Below are 19,182 nucleotides of genomic sequence, written 5' to 3' on the forward strand. Positions count from 1 at the left end.
TTTAGCAAAGTCAGACTAGGGTTAATCTTTTACCAACGAATAGTGGAATTTGCCGTCACATTATAACGTTTTAACGGCTGAAAGGATGAGCATGTTTGGTTTGTCGGGAAATTCGAGCTCGCGACCTTCAGGTTATGAATTGAGCGTCTAACCACCCGGCCATTCCAGGCCGAGGTATGGATAGTGCAATCTAGCCGAGGTATGGATAGTGCAATCTATGTACTCCAAATCTTTCACGTGAGTCCGGGTAAGAAAAATGGCTCGAAAGTGAACTCGGAAATTATAGAGGAATCTGTGAGGAATCATCGAGTCACACGTTTGTGCAGAACCCATTGAATCACCTGATTTCGAATCATCTGTATAAACCAGTGATTCTCAACCTGTGCAGGTGTGCCGCGGTGTTTTTTGAGACACATTCAACTTTCTTTCAACAAGTTGAGCACATCACGTAATAAAAGTTACTATAGAGACACTCTGAAACCTTCCAAAACATTCGATGGTTTTCATTGAACTCGAGCACTGAGAAGTTCATACTTAAATTTCATTCTCGACTGCAACGGTTCGACTGTTAGTTTAATTGTGGCGCAACAAGAACTTCGTACGTCATAAATGATGCATCAAACAATCAAACTGCTTTCAGGAACAGGTTCTCATTCTGCGGTAAGCTACAGCTACTACTCTGAAGGAAGGAATTTTATATCAACTGCAGAACTTCGTGCTTATCGTGTATGAATTAGCTTTATCATTTATCCATGAAAAAACATTTAAGTAAGTCTAGTGCTGCAAAGGAGAATGTGTTGAATCGAAAGCAAGGAATCAAACGAAAGTACAAAAACGAATACATCGAATACGGTTTTATCGCTTTGGAATCGAAACATCCTCAATTACCATTCTGCCTACTCTGCAATGCAGCTTTATCGAACGAGGCGATTGTACCTAGCAAACTGAAGATACACGTGGAAACAAAACATTCAGCTGTAAAGGATAAACCAAAATAATATTTCGAGAATCTCGCGGCTCAACAACATGAACAATCAAGGAAGCTTGTGAACTACATGAAACTGCTCGAAAAAAGAATTGATTGCAAGTTATAAGGTTGCTCAGTTGTTGGCAAAACAGTTTCACTATCCAATGACACAATTTCGCGCAGAATTATAGACTTGTCATCAGATTCGAAGGATCAAGTTTGCAAACACTTCGAAGCGCCTAAAATTGAATTGTCTCTGTTATGGTTGATGAATCTACTGACATTAGTGGAAAAGCTCAAGTTCTGGCTTTTGTTCGATTCATAGAAGATGGAAAAATCGTCAACGAATATTTATTTTGTAAAGATTTAAAAATTACAGCGAAAGGCCAAGACATTTTCGAGTTGGTGAATGAAAACATTAAATTACTTTGGAGTAACTGTGTCAGCGTTTGCACCGATGGCTGTCCTTCAATGCAAGGAAAAAAGAAGGGATTCGTCACTCTGGTGCGCCAACAAAATCCAAACATTACGATTGTTCACTGCATGATTCACAGAGAGGCGCTTGCCTCCAAATCTTTGCCGAAAGAGTTACAGCATGTTATGAATCAAGTTATTCAAGTGGTGAATTTCATCAAGTCTCGGCCACTTCAATCTCGACTTTTCTCTCTTCTCTGTGAGGCGATTGATTCAGACTACAAAAAGCTACTTAGTGACGTCGAAAAAACCCATTTGTAGAGAAAAATATATATGTAAAAACGTAAATTTTTACGTAGAGGAGCGAACAATGTTTCGACTTTCTTCGGTCATCGTCAGGTTCACAAAGAAAGAAAAGCTACTTGTTACATTGAAGTTCGATGGCTTTCGAAGGGAAAGGTGTTAAAGCGTCTTGTCCAACTAAAAACTGAAGTAATTTCTTTCTTGGAGATTGAGGAAGCAGGTTTTGAATTTTCTTTTCATGATGAGATCTGGTGGCTGAAGGTTCAATTTCTCTCCAACTTGTTTGACAAATTAAATTCTCTGAACTAACGTTTCCAAGGACCATCTGAAAACATTATTACTGCAACGTCCAAACTGAAGGCCTTCAATGAAAAGGTGACGCTGTGGAAGAATAAGACCTCGAAACCAGTTCTTGATTGTTTTCCTTCCATTAACGAATGTCCGTCAAAGAAGAAAATAGTCCCTCAAATTTGAACACATTAAGCGACCTACAGTCCGCACTAAAACATTATTTCCCGTCACTTGCTGTCGACGAATATAACTGGGTGACCTATCTATTCGGAATCATCGAGACAACAAATCGTACAACTGAGGAGGAAGAACAGCTCATTGATTTACGAAACGACAAATTTTATCAGTCATTGTTTCCCGAAAAGAGCTTGGATGAGTTCTGGATCTCCATTAAAAATTCATATCCTGCAATCAGTTTAAAAGCAGTTGAAGTTCTGCTTTTATTTGCATCTTCGTGGTTTTGCGAAATTGGGTGTTCAGCATTGACTGAAATCAAAGCCAGAAGAGAGAGAGCTTCTTACAGTCGATGATGAAATGCGAGCTTGTTTGTCTACGTTAGATCCTCACTTCAATTTGATTTGCTCTCGGAAGCAGGCACAAGCGTCACATTGAAAACAATGTTAAAATATAAAGTTTTGATTTTTCTGCTATTCCACAAAATCGTTAAAAAGCTTTAGAACGACACTCACTGCCAAAGCAAGCGATAGTATTGTCAATGTGCAAATGACATTAATATCGCTTGCTTTGGCCGTGATTTTCGTTCTAAGGCTTTTAACGCTTTTAATCGTATAACGTGTACCTAAAAAAATCGTTAAGGCTTTCCAGGTGTGCCGCGAAAATGTTCAAATTGTTGTAGTGTGCCGCAAGCCAGAAAGGTAGAGAACCACTGGTATAAACGGGAATAAAATAATGGTTCCAAAAGAAGTTGCCTATCAATAAAGCTCATGTTTGATAACTGCCATGAGATGTGGAAGTCATCGACATAGAGCTCTTTATACCAGTAGAACAAGTTACATGGTTATAACTTTAATCTTGATACTGAAAAGTGTAACACTGAAGATACAACCCTGAGAGATCCCAAGTTTCTATGGAAAGAAAGGAAAGCGTTGATTCCATATGGACTGAATTGCCTGTCCATTACAAAGTTCTGAATAAAAATGGATGAATGACCATGCAACCCATAAGAGTGGCGATCCTACTAAATGCCATACTTCAGTAGTGTTGTAAGCTTCCTCAAGGTCAAAGAACATCGAAATAAGATGTTCTCTCCAATTATTTGGACTAGCTATCTCTATAAGGCCGTGGAGAGGATGGCTAATGCTCGTCTTGTTTGGTTCCTCGAATCAAAGAACCTCCTTTCGTCCATGCAGTGTGGGTTCCATCAACAGCTCTATAACATGGACAACCGGATCTTTTCCGGATCTTAATTCTACACTTATCAGCTCACCACTTACTAACAGCTATAGTTACTAAGCCTAAAACCTTGACCCATTTTCCAGATATCTTTGTTTACCTGAAAGTAAACGTGCAACTTTCACTATGTACACAAAACAACGACCGAGTGGACTTTGTCAACAGACTTAATGATAACATCATCGTATCCTTACAGGTGTTAAAGGGATGCTTATGACTCATACCACAGGTTATTTTACATCAGTATTCTCAGAGAATTACAAGTGCTTCTTTGATTTCAGCTCTAAATTTATTAAGAAAATTCTTCAAAGCTAGATATTTGCTCAGTTTGAGTATCCAAGTACTGTTTCATCTTTAAGATGAAGCAAAATGCTTGATCTAGTTGAATTACTAGAGACGTCAGTACTTTACACATTGTTGGCAATTTCAATAGAAAATATAGAATTATAGTGAGTTTTCAACCATAAATAACAAAGGAATTATTCGTCCTTTTTATTAAACTAATATGAGTGATTGCTGTGGAACAAATCCGAGTCCATTATTTAAAGAAGATTCCTATGCTGATAATAATGAAAATTAAAACGTTTCGATTGGTGAATCTTTTTCTGAACACTTCTTTTAAGAACTACAACTTCTATAACTATGTTGTTCTAGTCATTTATTTATCAAGAAATATTATACTAATATCGACATCACTGTATTTTTGTCAGGATAAAGACGGATCCAACTGACATTTAACTATGACAAACGTTTTGCTTAGAAAAATTACGTAATTAATATACGTATTTTATTCTACTTTAACTCGGTTTAATAAACATTTTACTTCCTACTAACGCTGCTCACAGGTTCAGGTAACAGAAGTATATATTTACTGCAGTTTTAACACAGGAAATTCATAAATATATTACACATCTAATACTACTTTTTTTTTACTGTTGACACTGCCATACAAATGAATTCTACAAATATATATTGTACTGATACTACTATTACTTACAAACAGAAAATGTTCAGAAATATTAAAATCACCATTTATGCCGCGATCCAGATAAAATATAGTCATGTGAAAGAATCGATAAACGTTATCCTCCTACCATTTTATCTTTAAAGGGATCGTACAAATAAAGACCAGCGAATGTTACGCCGATTTTACGAAAGGGGAAAAAGAGAGGCAAAGCCTAAATACTTACTGTTCAGTTAGTTTTACTACGTTGTTTAAAAGTCTAGACTCTACAACAACAAAAATTATCTAATTAAATATATTAGAAGAAATTCATTATATTCCAGTTTTACTAAAATACTACTCTTGCATTTAATGTGCGAGTGTGGATAAACACGAGTAAATTCGCAATGAATTATGAGTAAAAATGCATAGTTACCACAATGGAACAAACTGAAAGGTCAATTTTTAAGCATCCTTACCGTCCAAGGCCAATGCTGTATATTCGCAGTACGAGCTTCTTTAAATTTTTTAGTGAATGAGTCTGGAATTTTTTTTTCTCCACACACTGAAAACAATTTAAAAAAATAATTCGATTATAAATGTATAAGAAAAACAACAACACATTTTTCATGTATCAGAATGTCATATGCTATATAATAGTTTCAAAATTTGGATTAAGACACATCTTTCAGCGTACATGATTACAGAGTTTGGTTTATGAACATGATCAGATCTCCACTGTCGGAAGGAAGAACCAAACAAGAAGACAACAAAAACACTGTTTCGTTACATTTAAATATAAATCTGTATAAAACAAGTATCAAAGAAGAATACAACAAAAACATTGTTTGGTTACGTTTGCACATCCGCCTAATGTTATATATTTTAAGAAAAATAAATTTAACCGCTTATTTGCAAGCTGTAATAATGTATATACATACAAACTATAGCGTAAGTGAATTGCAACTGTATTTTACACAATATTAGTCCGTTAAAATACAGCCAAGACTGGTCACTTTGTAAAGATCAGTTTTCATTCGTGGTCTCATTATTGTAACTTCTGTATTATTAGCCAGGCACAGATGAAGTGTCAATACGATAAAAATAATAAATATGTATATATGTAAAATGTTATCACATATAAACTATTTAGTTTAAACACTTGAGTTGTTTTAAGTTAAAGTTTGTAGTCATTATAAAAGGAAAAAAAGCCTAATTTGTATTTTTTCCTAACTTTTTATGGTGGTTACAAGAGCAGTTAAATTTATCTAACACGTCCAAAGATTCGATTCGATAGCGAAAATAACAGAAAAAAATTGCTTCCTTAAAACATTTGATAATTATCTGGAAGTTATAAAATTTTTCTGATGCATAAAAGTATTCTTAATCTTAAAACAAAAATTAGTATGTATGTTGGACATTCAACATTCTGAAAGAAAAAATACAACAAAGTATTTAAAGTGTCTCAATACTTAGTTGAAAAACCTTATATTTTGTATACAAAAGCTTTTTAATGTTTACTTATAACCTTTAACATTTTGTAAACATATGCTTACATTATCAAAAATCATAAAATAATTACTCTCATGGAGGATTTCGTAGATACGAGCTAGGTGGAAAAAACTTTTTTTAGGTTTCATTTATATACGCATACATTAGAATAATAATAAAAAATCACAAATTACTATATCGATACCACACATTTCCATTATAATTTATCAACTTTAGTAACTGAGCTGTACTTGAGTCGCCCCCGACTAGTACAGCGGTATGTCTCCGGATTTATAATGCTAAAATCAGGGGTTCGATTCCCCTCGGTGGGCTAAACAGATAGCCCTCTGTGGCTTTGCTATACGAAAAACACACGCACAGTATTTGGATCTTAAAAATACAAAATTTCAAACAGGCTAAAGAACCACCTCACCAGTACGATGGTTTGTCTCGGAAGAAAGAGACGACTCCATTATATTTCAAAATGGCTGAGAAAGCCACAAGCTGAGCAGTTCTAAATTTTTGAATAGTAATTCACATGCAATATGTAAAAGTAAATGTATTTGTTTGTTTTGATTTTGCATTTCGCACAAAGCTACTCAAGGGCTATCTGTGCTAGCCGTCTCCAATTTAGCAGTGTAAGACTAGAGGGAAGGCAGCCAGTCATCACTACCCACCGCCAACTCTTTGGCGACTCTCTTACCAACGAATAGTGGGATTGACCATCACATTATAACGCTCCCACGGCTGAAAGGGCGAGCATGTTTGGCGCGACGAGGATGCGAACCCGCGACCCTCAGATAACGAGTCGCACGCCTTAACACGCTTTAGGCCATGCCGGGCCTAAAAGTAAGTGTATATAATGGACCGTTTCCAAAAAATGAAAAAAGATGATCAGGGTCACTGTGTTTGATTCAGTACATTAGTGATACCTCGTAATATAGAAAAGATAGAAGGTTTTTATTTTACATTCTAGTTTTTAGATATTAGTATTATTAGTTTCTAATTCGTAAAAACTATATACTTCGTATTTTGACATCACAAATTAAATATTTGAACCAATGCTACATTCAACATACCATGTGACACAGAAATCGATGTTTTTAATGTGTTTATTTAATATTCATTTTTAAAGTGAGAAATTAAGTAATGTATAACATAAGAGCTTAAATTATAATCTACAGTTTGATACCAAACTTAATGATATAAGTTTACAAAAGAGTAGTTCAATACAATTTTGAATGCAAGTCAACAAATCCTATCAGATGGCCTTTGACCCATGACACGTTGCTTTTAGAGATTTTCGTCAAAAACCTCCTAAAACTGACAGCAGTTTTATGTTGCTGAAAATCCCATAAGCGAGTCTTGTTTATTTAAGAATTTTCTAGTAAGTCTGTACAAAACTGTTCCAAATTTCGAACTGATAAACTAGAGACAAAAGAGCTATTCAAGAGCACTGATCCACAAATCCTGAGTCACTCTTGCCCGACCAAACGGTCATAGTGCGTCAACAGCTCCAAAGTGTAAATCTCATTTGGGCTACCCTCAGTGGCACAGAGGTATGTTTGCGGTTTTGATACCCGTGGTGAGTAGAGTACAGATAGTCCATTGTGTAGCTTTGTGTTTATCATAAAAATACAAAGACAAATAGTTTTTGCAGAAATTGAAAGATCATCTAAAAATTCAAATCGTCACGTATGACTTACTATAAAAATCGCTGAAAAAATAGAATTAGATTAGAATATAGGATTTTAAGGTAATTATAGCTTCAAAAACAGAAATATAAAGTTTTTTTTTGTTTCGTATTTCAAACACATAATTACAGTCAGTTTGATATTCAACATAGAACGTACTTGATATTTAACGTCACTCAATTACATATTGGTATATAATTAAATGTTGACTTTTCTACATTCCCAAACACAAAATACTTTGTAATTTGTCTAATTCTATATTGACATTATGTTCTTGTAACGTGAATCAAGCGCATTTTCCATAACCTTAATTATCGTCCTTTTGCTGCAGCTTTAAAATCAGGGATGTGTCCTGTGGCACAGCGGTATGCCTGTGGACTCACATCGCTAGAAATCAGGTTCGACACCTGTTGTGAGCAAAGCACAGATAACCCATTGTGTAGCTTTGTGCTTAATTGCAAACAAACAGTGACCTGAATATATTACTGAAAGTTATTCAGAATATTGCCACCAATAGCATTTCTGAAAATACCAAGAAATACCAGTTTAACATAAACCGTTTGTTGTTCATTTAAATCTCTAATATTGGGTGCAGTAGGTTTCTGTATCATGACAGTTTATTACCTCTTTCATGCATTACTATACTCGTATTCTACTCGTTTTAAAATTTTATACAGGGTGTTCGGAAAGTCACTGTGCACTTATATTTATTAACAAACATGTTTCAATATAGATAACAGGAGGTAAATATGAATGACAATTATAAACAACGTTGAAAGTGACCCCATTGATATCAATACAGTCCTGGATCCTTCATATTTTGTTTCTAAACACTGTGATCACTTGCTGGCTTGAAATAGACTGAATGAATGCTGATTACAAAACTGCACAGTGACTTTCTAAACACCCTGTACTTTAAGATATAGCAAAGTATTGTTTTCCGCTATACCTTATATAATCCTGTCTAATATAGTAATATTTATATCAAACAGTAATGAGCAAAAATATAAAACCTATGGTAATACTCTCACTAGAAATAACTTGTTAGCAGAAAACAAGCAACTTTGTAATTACTTTCGTATAAACTTTTCTGCTCCGTAAATCACGTCTATGGTTCTAGATTTATATTTTTTTATTGTACACACTATAAAGTGTGCATCATAATGTCGTACAGTGAAAGTTAGTTAAGACATCACGCAAAATTCAGTAGTTTTATCTATTGTTTTAACACATTCATTAAGTAACTTTTCATTCGCATAATTATTATCTCATCACCACCAATTATTCATTGCCAGTCTTCCCTTACAGTGGCATAAGTTATGTGTACGTAACTTGTGCTCATTGGATCATTAACTGTAAACATGATACTAAATGAATTATTAATGATAAAAGCTATGAGGCTTGAAGTGAATACCTAAACATAGCACACCTCTACTTCTTTAGAAAGTTTATTCAACATATCCCTTTTATTGTTGCTATGCTACTTTTAATAGTCGTTTCCAATTTCTCATGTTCACTTCTGTACGAAATAAAATTGAAAAAAAAAAACTAATACATTTTTAATATATATATAATCTATCCTCCTGTTTTACAAGTCCTAGTTACAAAATGTAATTTTAGTAGCTGCAGAGTTCCACATTCTCAGGTATAAAAAAATCCTCTGACGATAGTTGTGTTATTTTTATGTATTTTATTTAATCTAAAAACTTACCAGAGAGTAATTCATCAGGACAGCATACCTTCTCCTCTCCACATACAGAGTTTACTCTTGCATCAAGTGATATGCCAGAAGTTTGAGGGCAATCTCTTACTGCCACACATGATCCCTTGTAAGACGTGGTTATGCATGTAGGTCCCGTGGGTGAAGCTGCAAGAATATTGGCATATATTAGAGTTTCTAATATAAGATGGAAAACGAAACAGTACTATTCTTAATATCAAATTTGTGTCTAATGTTATAAATATGCAGAGTTCTGACATTATCAAAATAGCCTTTTATTCGTAAATTTTTTATTTGAATAATACAATTTTTTTTGTTTACACCTCCGATTATTTTAAAATCTGTATTCAATATAGGCTTCTTAGAAACATTTCTTGCAAATTTATAAAGATCAAATTGTTCCAGTTTCCGTTTTTTCTTTCATATTTACAATTATATACATAAATTTTGTTGATACTGTTGCAAATTAGCGCAAGGTTTGAAAAAAAAAACTATCTGCGTTAATTATCTCCTAGTTTGAACTGACAGATTAAAGAGAAGAAAACAAGTCACATACAGCATCTAACGTCAACTCTTTGGATACTTTTCTCTGATCGAAAAATGGAATTTCATCTTAACCTTTATAGGATACTAACAGATCTAAAACGTGAAACGTGTTTTGGCAGCAAAAATTCGCAAACCTTAAATTGTTAGATACCCTACTCGATAGGCCACGCCCAAACAGTTTTAATATGAAAAGCATAACTGTGTAAGGGCGATATTTCCACCTACTAAAATCTATGATCACAATTAACCTATCTCAACAATTTTCCTTTTTTTCGTGAAAGTTAACTATAATGTCTCAAAATTCGCAAAATTATAAGTTGTATAAATTGTACAGAAATATTTTATACATTAAAAAAATCTCCAAGTGAGAAATTGTCTAGCAGGAAAATTATCGTTAAATACTCTGAGACTGGCTATTGAAAGCCAATTGTTATAACAGCGACAATAGAATACACATATTACAACCATTACAAAAATCTTTAACAGATAGAAACCGTTGACTGGGCTAAATGTGCTCTGTCTACTGCAGATAACTGACTGAAACCACTTTTGGGACTTTTCTGAAACCTATAAATTTATCACTTACCCACTTACGTACTCAATTTCTCTCTCTTTCTATGTGTGTGATAAAAACAACTATTGGGTAAATGTGCTCATGCCATTAATTAGTATTCTATAATTGACTTATTTCTAACTTATCACAATAATTATTCATTAATGCATATAAATAATTTCTTTTTTAAATCGAAGTTATGAATTTTATGCAAACATAAGAAAAAATTTTTTTGTTAATTCCGTTTTTATTTTATCATTTCCACTGAGACGTCCTTCTTGCTAATAACTATTGTAAGGCTATAAAAACATTACTTTCTGAGAGCAGCCATTGACGAATGTACTGTGACAACTGGATGGGAAATCATAGCAATTTCTTATACATTTTCAGGAATGGAAACTGGAGATGGATTTCTGCCTTGATAATATTTTTCATAAATGTTCTTTTAACAATTGTTTTTAAACACTACGTCCGATTTGTATAGAAATTAACTCAAAGTCATCAGAATTATTTCATTTGCCGCAGTTAAATTCCAATCTTTTGAATGTTTTCTTCCATCACCAAAAACGTTGAAACACCACAATACCAATGTTATATCGTACATATAATCCATTATTAGAAGGAAGAAAACGTTATAGTCAATAATTTACTTTGCACACTTGTATAGTTACTACCCTGAAAATAGCACTGTAACCGTACCGGCAGTATCAGTTTGCCGATACTGACATCCGGTTATTTATAATTATGTGACTTGAGCCGTTAAAAAATTCAATTATTCTTCCCAGTACATTGTCGCGGGATTCCGATAGCGGTAAGTCTGCGGATTTACAACACTAAAATTAGGGGTTCGATTCTCTCGGTGACACAGCATATAACCTCGCCTGATGTGTTTTTTTTAAAGAGAAAAACACACGCACGCGTTATCGCGGGAATTATTTTTATTACATCAAACCAAATTGTCAATTATCCTTAAGCTCGCGCAGTATGACGACTATGGCAATGAATTAATTGAAATAAGCTTTCTATTGGTTATAAATTTAACGAAATCGGTCTCAGAAAAATCTGTTAGCAAATTGGAAATTAAAAATTGTCGGAGGTAGACGTGGTTTCTAAATTTTCATTTATTACTTTTTTAACCCAATAAGATCAAAGAGTATAAAATATAGTCTCGGAATATCGATGATGAAATTACAGAGAATATTTTGTATTACATTTCTTAGTTTTATAGGAGGCATACAAAAAATCTAGAATATGAGACGGCTCAAGAACGAAACCAATATTCTGATATTGCTTTTAGACATTTGCTTATAAAATTAAGAAATTAAGGTTTATATAATATTAAAACTTGATTTAATATATACATAGTTTGATGTTAAGTTTATTTGTATACCATGATAATTAAGCAGTTTAATTAAATTTTAAATGTAACTCACTAAAACGTTGTTACATGTGCGGTTTAACCTGTCCAAATGGTAAGGGATAGTCGTGCATATATCTACTTACCGTAGGCACGTTCGTGTTCTCTTCCACTGTGTAGGTGTCGCTTCTTTCGTATATTCATGTCATTGCCGATTTTCGCAATGAGATTTGCTTATCGACTGAGGTACGAACTCAAAAGTACTAAATCAAACATTTATAATTCTGTGAAAAGAGAAGCTGAAATACCAGAAGAGCTATTCAGTTAAAGCTGTTAAGACTTAACATGTGGTAACAGGTATTATTCTCAACATATAATATACTATAAACCGGTATCAGTATCATTTTTACTGACGATCCCATACTGTACACTGAATACCACTGATACTGGAGCCGACCATAAACCCTGCTTTAAATTTAATATTTAGCATTATGAGTTGATTTGATCTAATAAGGTTTAAAGGATCTATGCAAATGTTTGACCATTACTAATCTTCCTTTTTCACAAATCTTTATCTTGAGTTTGTTTCTTGCTAACTGAAACTTTATGCATATAAACTTAACAAGTAATGGTTTTACCTTTTTTATGCTATAAATTTGTCATCTAATGATTTCTAGATATTTAAATACCACTGAGATTAACCTACGCATTCCAGATTATTAATAATAGCATAGTGTGCTTTTATGAAATACGAATTTTATATAACATAATATAAATAGAGACTTGTACTAGATATACTTGTTAGAAACTAGCATTGTGTTTAATTTATCGTAAGGCTAAGCTAGATATGTAAGTATCTGAAATATTATCTTTAGTTTAAATGTTTCTGGTATGAAATACACGAGGTTTATGAAAACATTTGTACACTAAGTATTTAAAACATACCTTTAATGATGTGTGCGTATTTTCATAAAATTTAGTAGTCTTTTGTCCAAGTCTTTTGTACACAGAAATTCAGATTTTTAACAAAGGATTTATACTAAAATTTATTTGTAAAATATCTAGTGTGTTTTCTTACTAGTCTGAGTGCAAAGTTATTTTCATGCTATAATTTAAAAACATTCTTTTCAAGGCACCCAAATATACTCTTTATTTAAGCATCTTAGCTGATAAAATACTGGATTAGCTTTTATAAAACTTTTGCAAGTTATGTCCATATTAGTTAGTACATGTCCATTTCATTTAAGTTAAGATTTTACAATAGTTTCTAAAACGTTAGTGTAGAATTCTTGTATTTGTTGAATTCGTTATACTTTAGAATAAAACATTTTATGCTCACTATTCAATGAGATTAATCACTTCCTTGCATACAGCAACTGGTCAAAATCTCAAACACGTCAGTCAGAAAATATAAGTTTATACTCCTGTTGATAATTCGCCAATAACTTAATTCTACTCTGTTTAAAATAGTCAATATCCTACAAACTTAAATCTTACATGTATAATTTACATTCAGGCCTTTATTCATTTCTATTATAGTGACTTTAGTGCAGTACCTTGTTATAAATTTAGTGTTTGTTTTCACATAATGGTACATAAATTAAATGCATATATTATAAACGAAATAACAGTGTGAAAGCTAATTAATTATATTATAATCTAAGATGTTTATGAAATAGTAGTTATCTTAAAATTTTGTTAATAAATGTTTCAGTATGCTTTTCAAGTCGTTGGTTTTACGTTGTTGTTGTAATGATAAAAGAGTAAATATGTTAAATTTATAAAATGTGAAAGAATAATAACTTGATTTATAACTAAGGGTCCTCTTAATATTATGACTCTTTTTTCAATTATAAACTATATTTATTTGTCAGAAATGTATTTGATGTTTTGGTGAACTAATAAGTTTATACGTTGTAGTGTATATGAAGTAAAGTTCTGAAAGATATGGAAACATAATTCTTGGTTTGTCTGTCAATTTTCTAGCAATGAAAGCATTACTTGTTTTAGCCTTTCGCAAACACAAGAGTTAAGGTTTTGTCAATATGCCATCAGCTTTGTTGCTTCATCCATAGGGTGAGAGTCTACCTATTTGTATGTGTGGTAATAACACTGGTCATTAATTCTCTAGAAATCGTTTGATGACAAACTTGTAGCAGATAAAGTGGTAAGAATATTACTTACTGAGTCCTTATATGTAGAGTTCAGTCAGTAAGAAACAAGCTCTGAACACTGGTTTGTAAGGATATCTAAAAATAGGTAAGGTTAGTAATTGTTAAACATTTACGTATATCATTTAAACTTCAGTTCAGAATAAATCAACTAAACACGGGATTTAAATAAGCATCCTTTTCAGGACGATAATTGTAATACTATATAAGGCATATTGGTGGCTACAACACTGGCCTCATTCAAATAATGCATAATATGAATAATAATACTGACATATGTAAGAGTGTTAATTCACGCCTTCACATGCACTCTTTTGCAACTGGAAACTTCTGTCCTCAAGTGTCATAGCAGTACAACAACGTCTCCTCTGTTTACACTTCGTGACAACGAAGTCATTGTCTCGACTCCCTCTCCTATTGTCTTAGACGTACGAAAGTGTTCCTCTATGACAACATGCCAAGGCAACAGCCCCCCTAAGCTACTACCTTATACCTAACTATAAGAGATACTTTCTTACCTCTCTGCCCTAGTAATTGGTTCTAGCACGTTTTCTAAACGTGAGTAAGAACGGAGAAATGTAGCTTGGACTTATTTTGCCTTTTTTTTTTAATTTTGCGCAAAGCTACACGAGGGCTATCTGCGCTAGCCATCCTTAATTTAGCAGTGTAAGACTAGAGGAAAACAGCTATTCATTATCACCCCTGCCAATTTTTGAGCTACTCTTTTTACCAACGAATAGTTGAATTGGCCGTCACGTAATATCGCCCTCACAGCTTAAAGGGCGAGCATATTTGGTGTGACGGTAATTCGAACCCGTAACCCTCAGATTACGAGTCGAGCTCCCTAACCACTTAACCAGTATTTATTTAGTCATTGATCAATAATATTTTATAGACTTGAAAGACAGCTCCATTTCATCCACTTGGTTTTTTCACTTCCTTATAATCAAGTCCAGTGAATGGAAGTGGCTGAGAGAATGTGACACTGTTTTAATACACTTCGTAAATGTAATAGTTCGAAACAAATTTATTTTAATCTTTACAATATATTTAGAACAGGAAAACTTAAACTTATAAACGCATTATTATTTAAAATAAATCTACGCTTTTCATCAAATTATGCAAACTGCAGATGTATATGTACCTGTAAAAGGAGAGAAATAATTAGTTGCTATTTAGTGGAAGCGATCAGCTGTTGTTTTTAACTTCAGTAATGTTTAGGCAGTCTTACGCCCACACATGTACTCATATCTTACAGTAACTGTACTACCCATACATTGGGAGAGCTACATTAGGTGGTTAGTTGATCTCTTATCACCAAAACAACTAAAACTGTAATAAAAGCATACCTCATGTTAATATAGTGTGTTAAAAATATTTCTATTATATATATACTGTATCTCACATAACCACACAAAATATAATTTTGATACAATCACATAATATAGTAAAATAAATGCTTTCGAGTGAAAACTGCAGAAATGCTAACATGGCGAGGAACAACCAGCTTCATACAAAGGAAATAAGCTGATTTACATTGTGGATAGTGTTATGGTGACATGCACACATGTACATAGGAATTCCGTCATTGAAACAACCTGTATTTTCTATCTGAAAACATTTGTAAATACTGCTTGACCACTAACGAGTTTCGCAAGTTATTAGCTTTCGTTATCATGCTCTTATTGGTGGTCGTGATATTTATATTTGAAGAAATATTTATCCACTTACTAACTTACACTAGCTATTTGGAACTACAAAACATACGATTATTTTCAAGTTGCTGAAATAAAACTCTTGAATCGAAATACTTCTCCACGATTTTACCTCAATCGCTGGAGGGAAGACAGCTAGTCAACACCATCCACCATGAACTTTAGTGTTACTTTCTTACCAATAAAAGAACAGGAATTGACTGTCATAATAACGCTTCCATGGCTGAAGAGGACAAGCATAATCGAAGACAACAAAAAGTGTCTTCCGAATCATACTACCTGATCATATAAAATTGGCGGTGGGTGCTGTTGACTAGCAGCCTCCTCCAATTTGCCAGTTTAAAATTAGGAACGACTAGCTTATAGCTGTAGCTGTGTGTGTGAATATCCAAAAATATATATTCAAAGGGAAAAACTACTTGTTACAGAATTCCAACTTTATTTTTTCAAAACAGATAATGTAATTTTGATAACATCTTACTCCATTTTCTCTTATTGTGTACACATTTACTTAAAAAAAGAAGTATTGTTACCCTTGATAAAACGTATGTTTTAAATGCGTGTGATTATACAAACAAATTCGCTTTTAACAAACTTAACATAAATTTACACTTCTTTCGTTTACTTCTTTATTAAACGAAGAATTGAAAAACTGGTAGCTAACTTACCTTGGCATCGATTATTTCCAGCTTTTGTGAAAAGAGCGTTACTAAAACTGGTATTAAACGGATGTTCATTCTACCAATTTTGAAATGTCTTGTCCTAAATACAGACAGAATTAAGAAACGCTATATAATGTGTTTCAATAACAAATAACTTAAAATATAAAATTAAAACATACATGCTCATAAATATTATCATACAAATAATTTGTCCAGAATGCCCCTCAGCGGCTCAGCGGTATGACTGTGGATCTACAACGCTAAAAACCGGGTTTCGGTACCCGTGGTGGGCAGAGCACAGATAGCCCATTGTGTAGCTTTGTGCTTAATTCGAAAAACAAACAAACAGTTGTCGAGAATATTAGTATTTGGAAAAGTATTTTAAGAAAACCATATTTTTGTCCGAAAACTAAATACGATTTCAATCAAACAGAAAAAAATCTCGCTATAATTTTACTGCAAAATTAAACTTTGAAGATTTTACGATAAGTTAGTTTCAGAAAATTGGTTAATTAATTCAGACTTTATCGTTAGTTTATGATATTCACACAGTAAACTCAATATGCAGTGGAAATTAATTGATTAAAGAACTAAATCTATACGTAAGTAAAATATTTCAATAAACATTAAATTACCATATGCTGTGAATTAATTTGGTTAATACAAATTGTATATGTGCAACATCTTATAGAAAATTATTTGCAACATTAAAAATCTAATTCTAAAAAAAAATTGTTTTACAGTTTACGTAATTGTGTTAATACAATAACCTAATAAAAATTGATAAACATTTTTATAGATTCTAGTCATTATAAAATGTGTTTGTTGAGGGAGGTCTCAGTTTAGCTTGAGAGCATATTTTGGTTTAGAATAGATATTTGTTTCAGCAGAAAAAGAAAAACAAGTTCCACTTTCTGAACTTCTACTGCATTATTTTCTATCATTTGGAAATATGTATAAGTTCTATATTTAATTTGGTCAGGACAAACTCCATATCAACCAAGGAGGAGAAACTAAAATACTAGCTACTAAAACTCGGGTCGTTCGTACATTCCAAGTGAAATTACTGCCAGTGTTTATAACTTTTGCTCTGGATAGAGCTAGATGTTCGTGAAGTAGCACATAGTAGGCTTTCTTGTTAACGTTACTGGAAAAAGGAGAGATACTTGTTACCCATATTAGTTCAAACATTTGACTTTAGGATAAATCTATTGCAGAAATTGATAGTTTTGTTTTTGCAACAGCTCAACTACAGTTAAAGAGGGGGGAAAGGCAAACTAGCATCTCATGTCGACTAGCTTGGGTCCATGAACAGAATACTGTATGGATTTCTATCCAGATGGAAGATACAGTTGACTCCTAATTGCATAAGGTGCTCTGGAGTATAGTATGTTATCACCGCAATAATAAAGTTGACACCGAGTCGTTTTCTACTGAAATTCAGTTTGTTTGTTTGTTTGTTTTGGAATTTCGTACAAAGCAACTCGAGGGCTATCTGTGCTAGCCGTCCCTAATTTAGCAGTGTAAGACTAGAGGGAAGGCAGTTAGTCATCACCACCCACCGCCAACTCTTGGGCTACTCTTTTACCAACGAATAGTGGGATTGACCGTCACATTATAACGCCCCCACGGCTGGGAGGGCGAGCATGTTTTGACGCGAACCCGCGACCCTCAGATTACGAAGCGTACGCCTTAACGCGCTAGGCCATGCCAGGCCCTTGAAATTCAGACTGCACTAGATTGTGCAGTTATTGGTCTTATTGCTGGCAATTTATTGATGCTCAATGGTAATAATGAACCTTCAGCTAGTTAGTTCAATCGTTGGTAGGATTGGTTTCTGCTACTGCATTTGTCAAAACCTTGTAATGAACGAGAGATGCACAATTTTTTAGATTTCGCAATATACCAACAACACTTTGTGGCCACATTTTCAAAAAAGGTATCTGCACTGTTACCACTGTTACTTAACTGAAACATATTTTAGGTAGACTAAACACAATGAATAAGCACTATAGAATGTGATTTAGATGATGCTATAGGGTTACCTTATCCGCGACGAAGCAGTCCATTCTAACTAATTGGAGCAATATTGTCGCAGGTGCGAGTTAGATTAGAGCATGAGTTATGCACGTTGCTTAAACACTTAAAATGGTAATTATATTTTTTCAAAATGAGAAATTCGGTACTTTGTTGCAATACAATATTTTTTTAAATTGTAGAATAGTTTACTATGCGTGAACAATTTACTGATTTAAAAACTGTAAGAAAATGAGGCATTTTCAGACCAGATTTCTCACACCATTAATTTTTTCAGCAAAACTAGTTTTCTTCAGAGTGTTCTAGTAATGGTAGCTTATTTCCAACTTAAAAGAAGTCACTGAGTAAACAAACTTTCAGACTCTTGAGAATTCAGCGATTTATTTATCTTAACAGACGAAACATTGAGAACTGTAAAACTGAACTCATATAAAAAAATACAAAGATAACAACAAAAACGAGTATAAATAACATACCTTCAACAATAAGATGCTTTGGTTAGATGTGACAATCGATTCTATATTTTATAAAATAAAGCTTAACACCCTAAAACAATGTATCAAATTATTTTAAGAATTTGGTCGTTCTTCCAGTCGCTGTTATTTCTTTCTGGTTTTGCACTCGAATGCTTCATCTGAACTCTCTCAGAAAACAGGTTATAAATATTTTTTTTTTCCAAGAATACTGCAGCAATTCAAATAATTTCTGGTCAGAAAGGAACAACCTGGTTCAACGAAGATGATTAAAATCGTAGTTAAGCTGTGTGTGCATTTGTTTTTTAATTATAGCAAAGCAACATCGGGCTATCTGCTGAGACCACCGAGAAGAATAGAACCCCTGATTTTAGCGTTGTAAATCCGTAAACTTACCGCTGTACCAGCGAGGGACAAAAGTGCAATTAAATC

General features: G+C 33.4%; 1 protein-coding gene across 1 annotated transcript in view; it reads right to left on the reverse strand.

The window, feature by feature from the left end:
• LOC143237147 (serine protease grass-like) overlaps positions 1-12,178 on the reverse strand; it is a 58,926-nt gene extending 46,748 nt beyond the window's left edge. Inside the window, exons 1-3 of the transcript XR_013019896.1 lie at positions 11,839-12,178; positions 9,228-9,383; positions 4,811-4,896 (exon numbers count right to left, since the gene is read on the reverse strand). The gene's annotated coding sequence lies outside the window, so the exon portion shown is untranslated. The remainder of the gene's footprint in view (positions 1-4,810; positions 4,897-9,227; positions 9,384-11,838) is intronic.
• Between the last annotated feature and the right edge of the window lie 7,004 nt (positions 12,179-19,182).

The sequence above is a fragment of the Tachypleus tridentatus genome, chromosome 2, assembly GCF_004210375.1.
Source record: "Tachypleus tridentatus isolate NWPU-2018 chromosome 2, ASM421037v1, whole genome shotgun sequence".
NCBI lineage: Eukaryota > Metazoa > Arthropoda > Merostomata > Xiphosura > Limulidae > Tachypleus > Tachypleus tridentatus.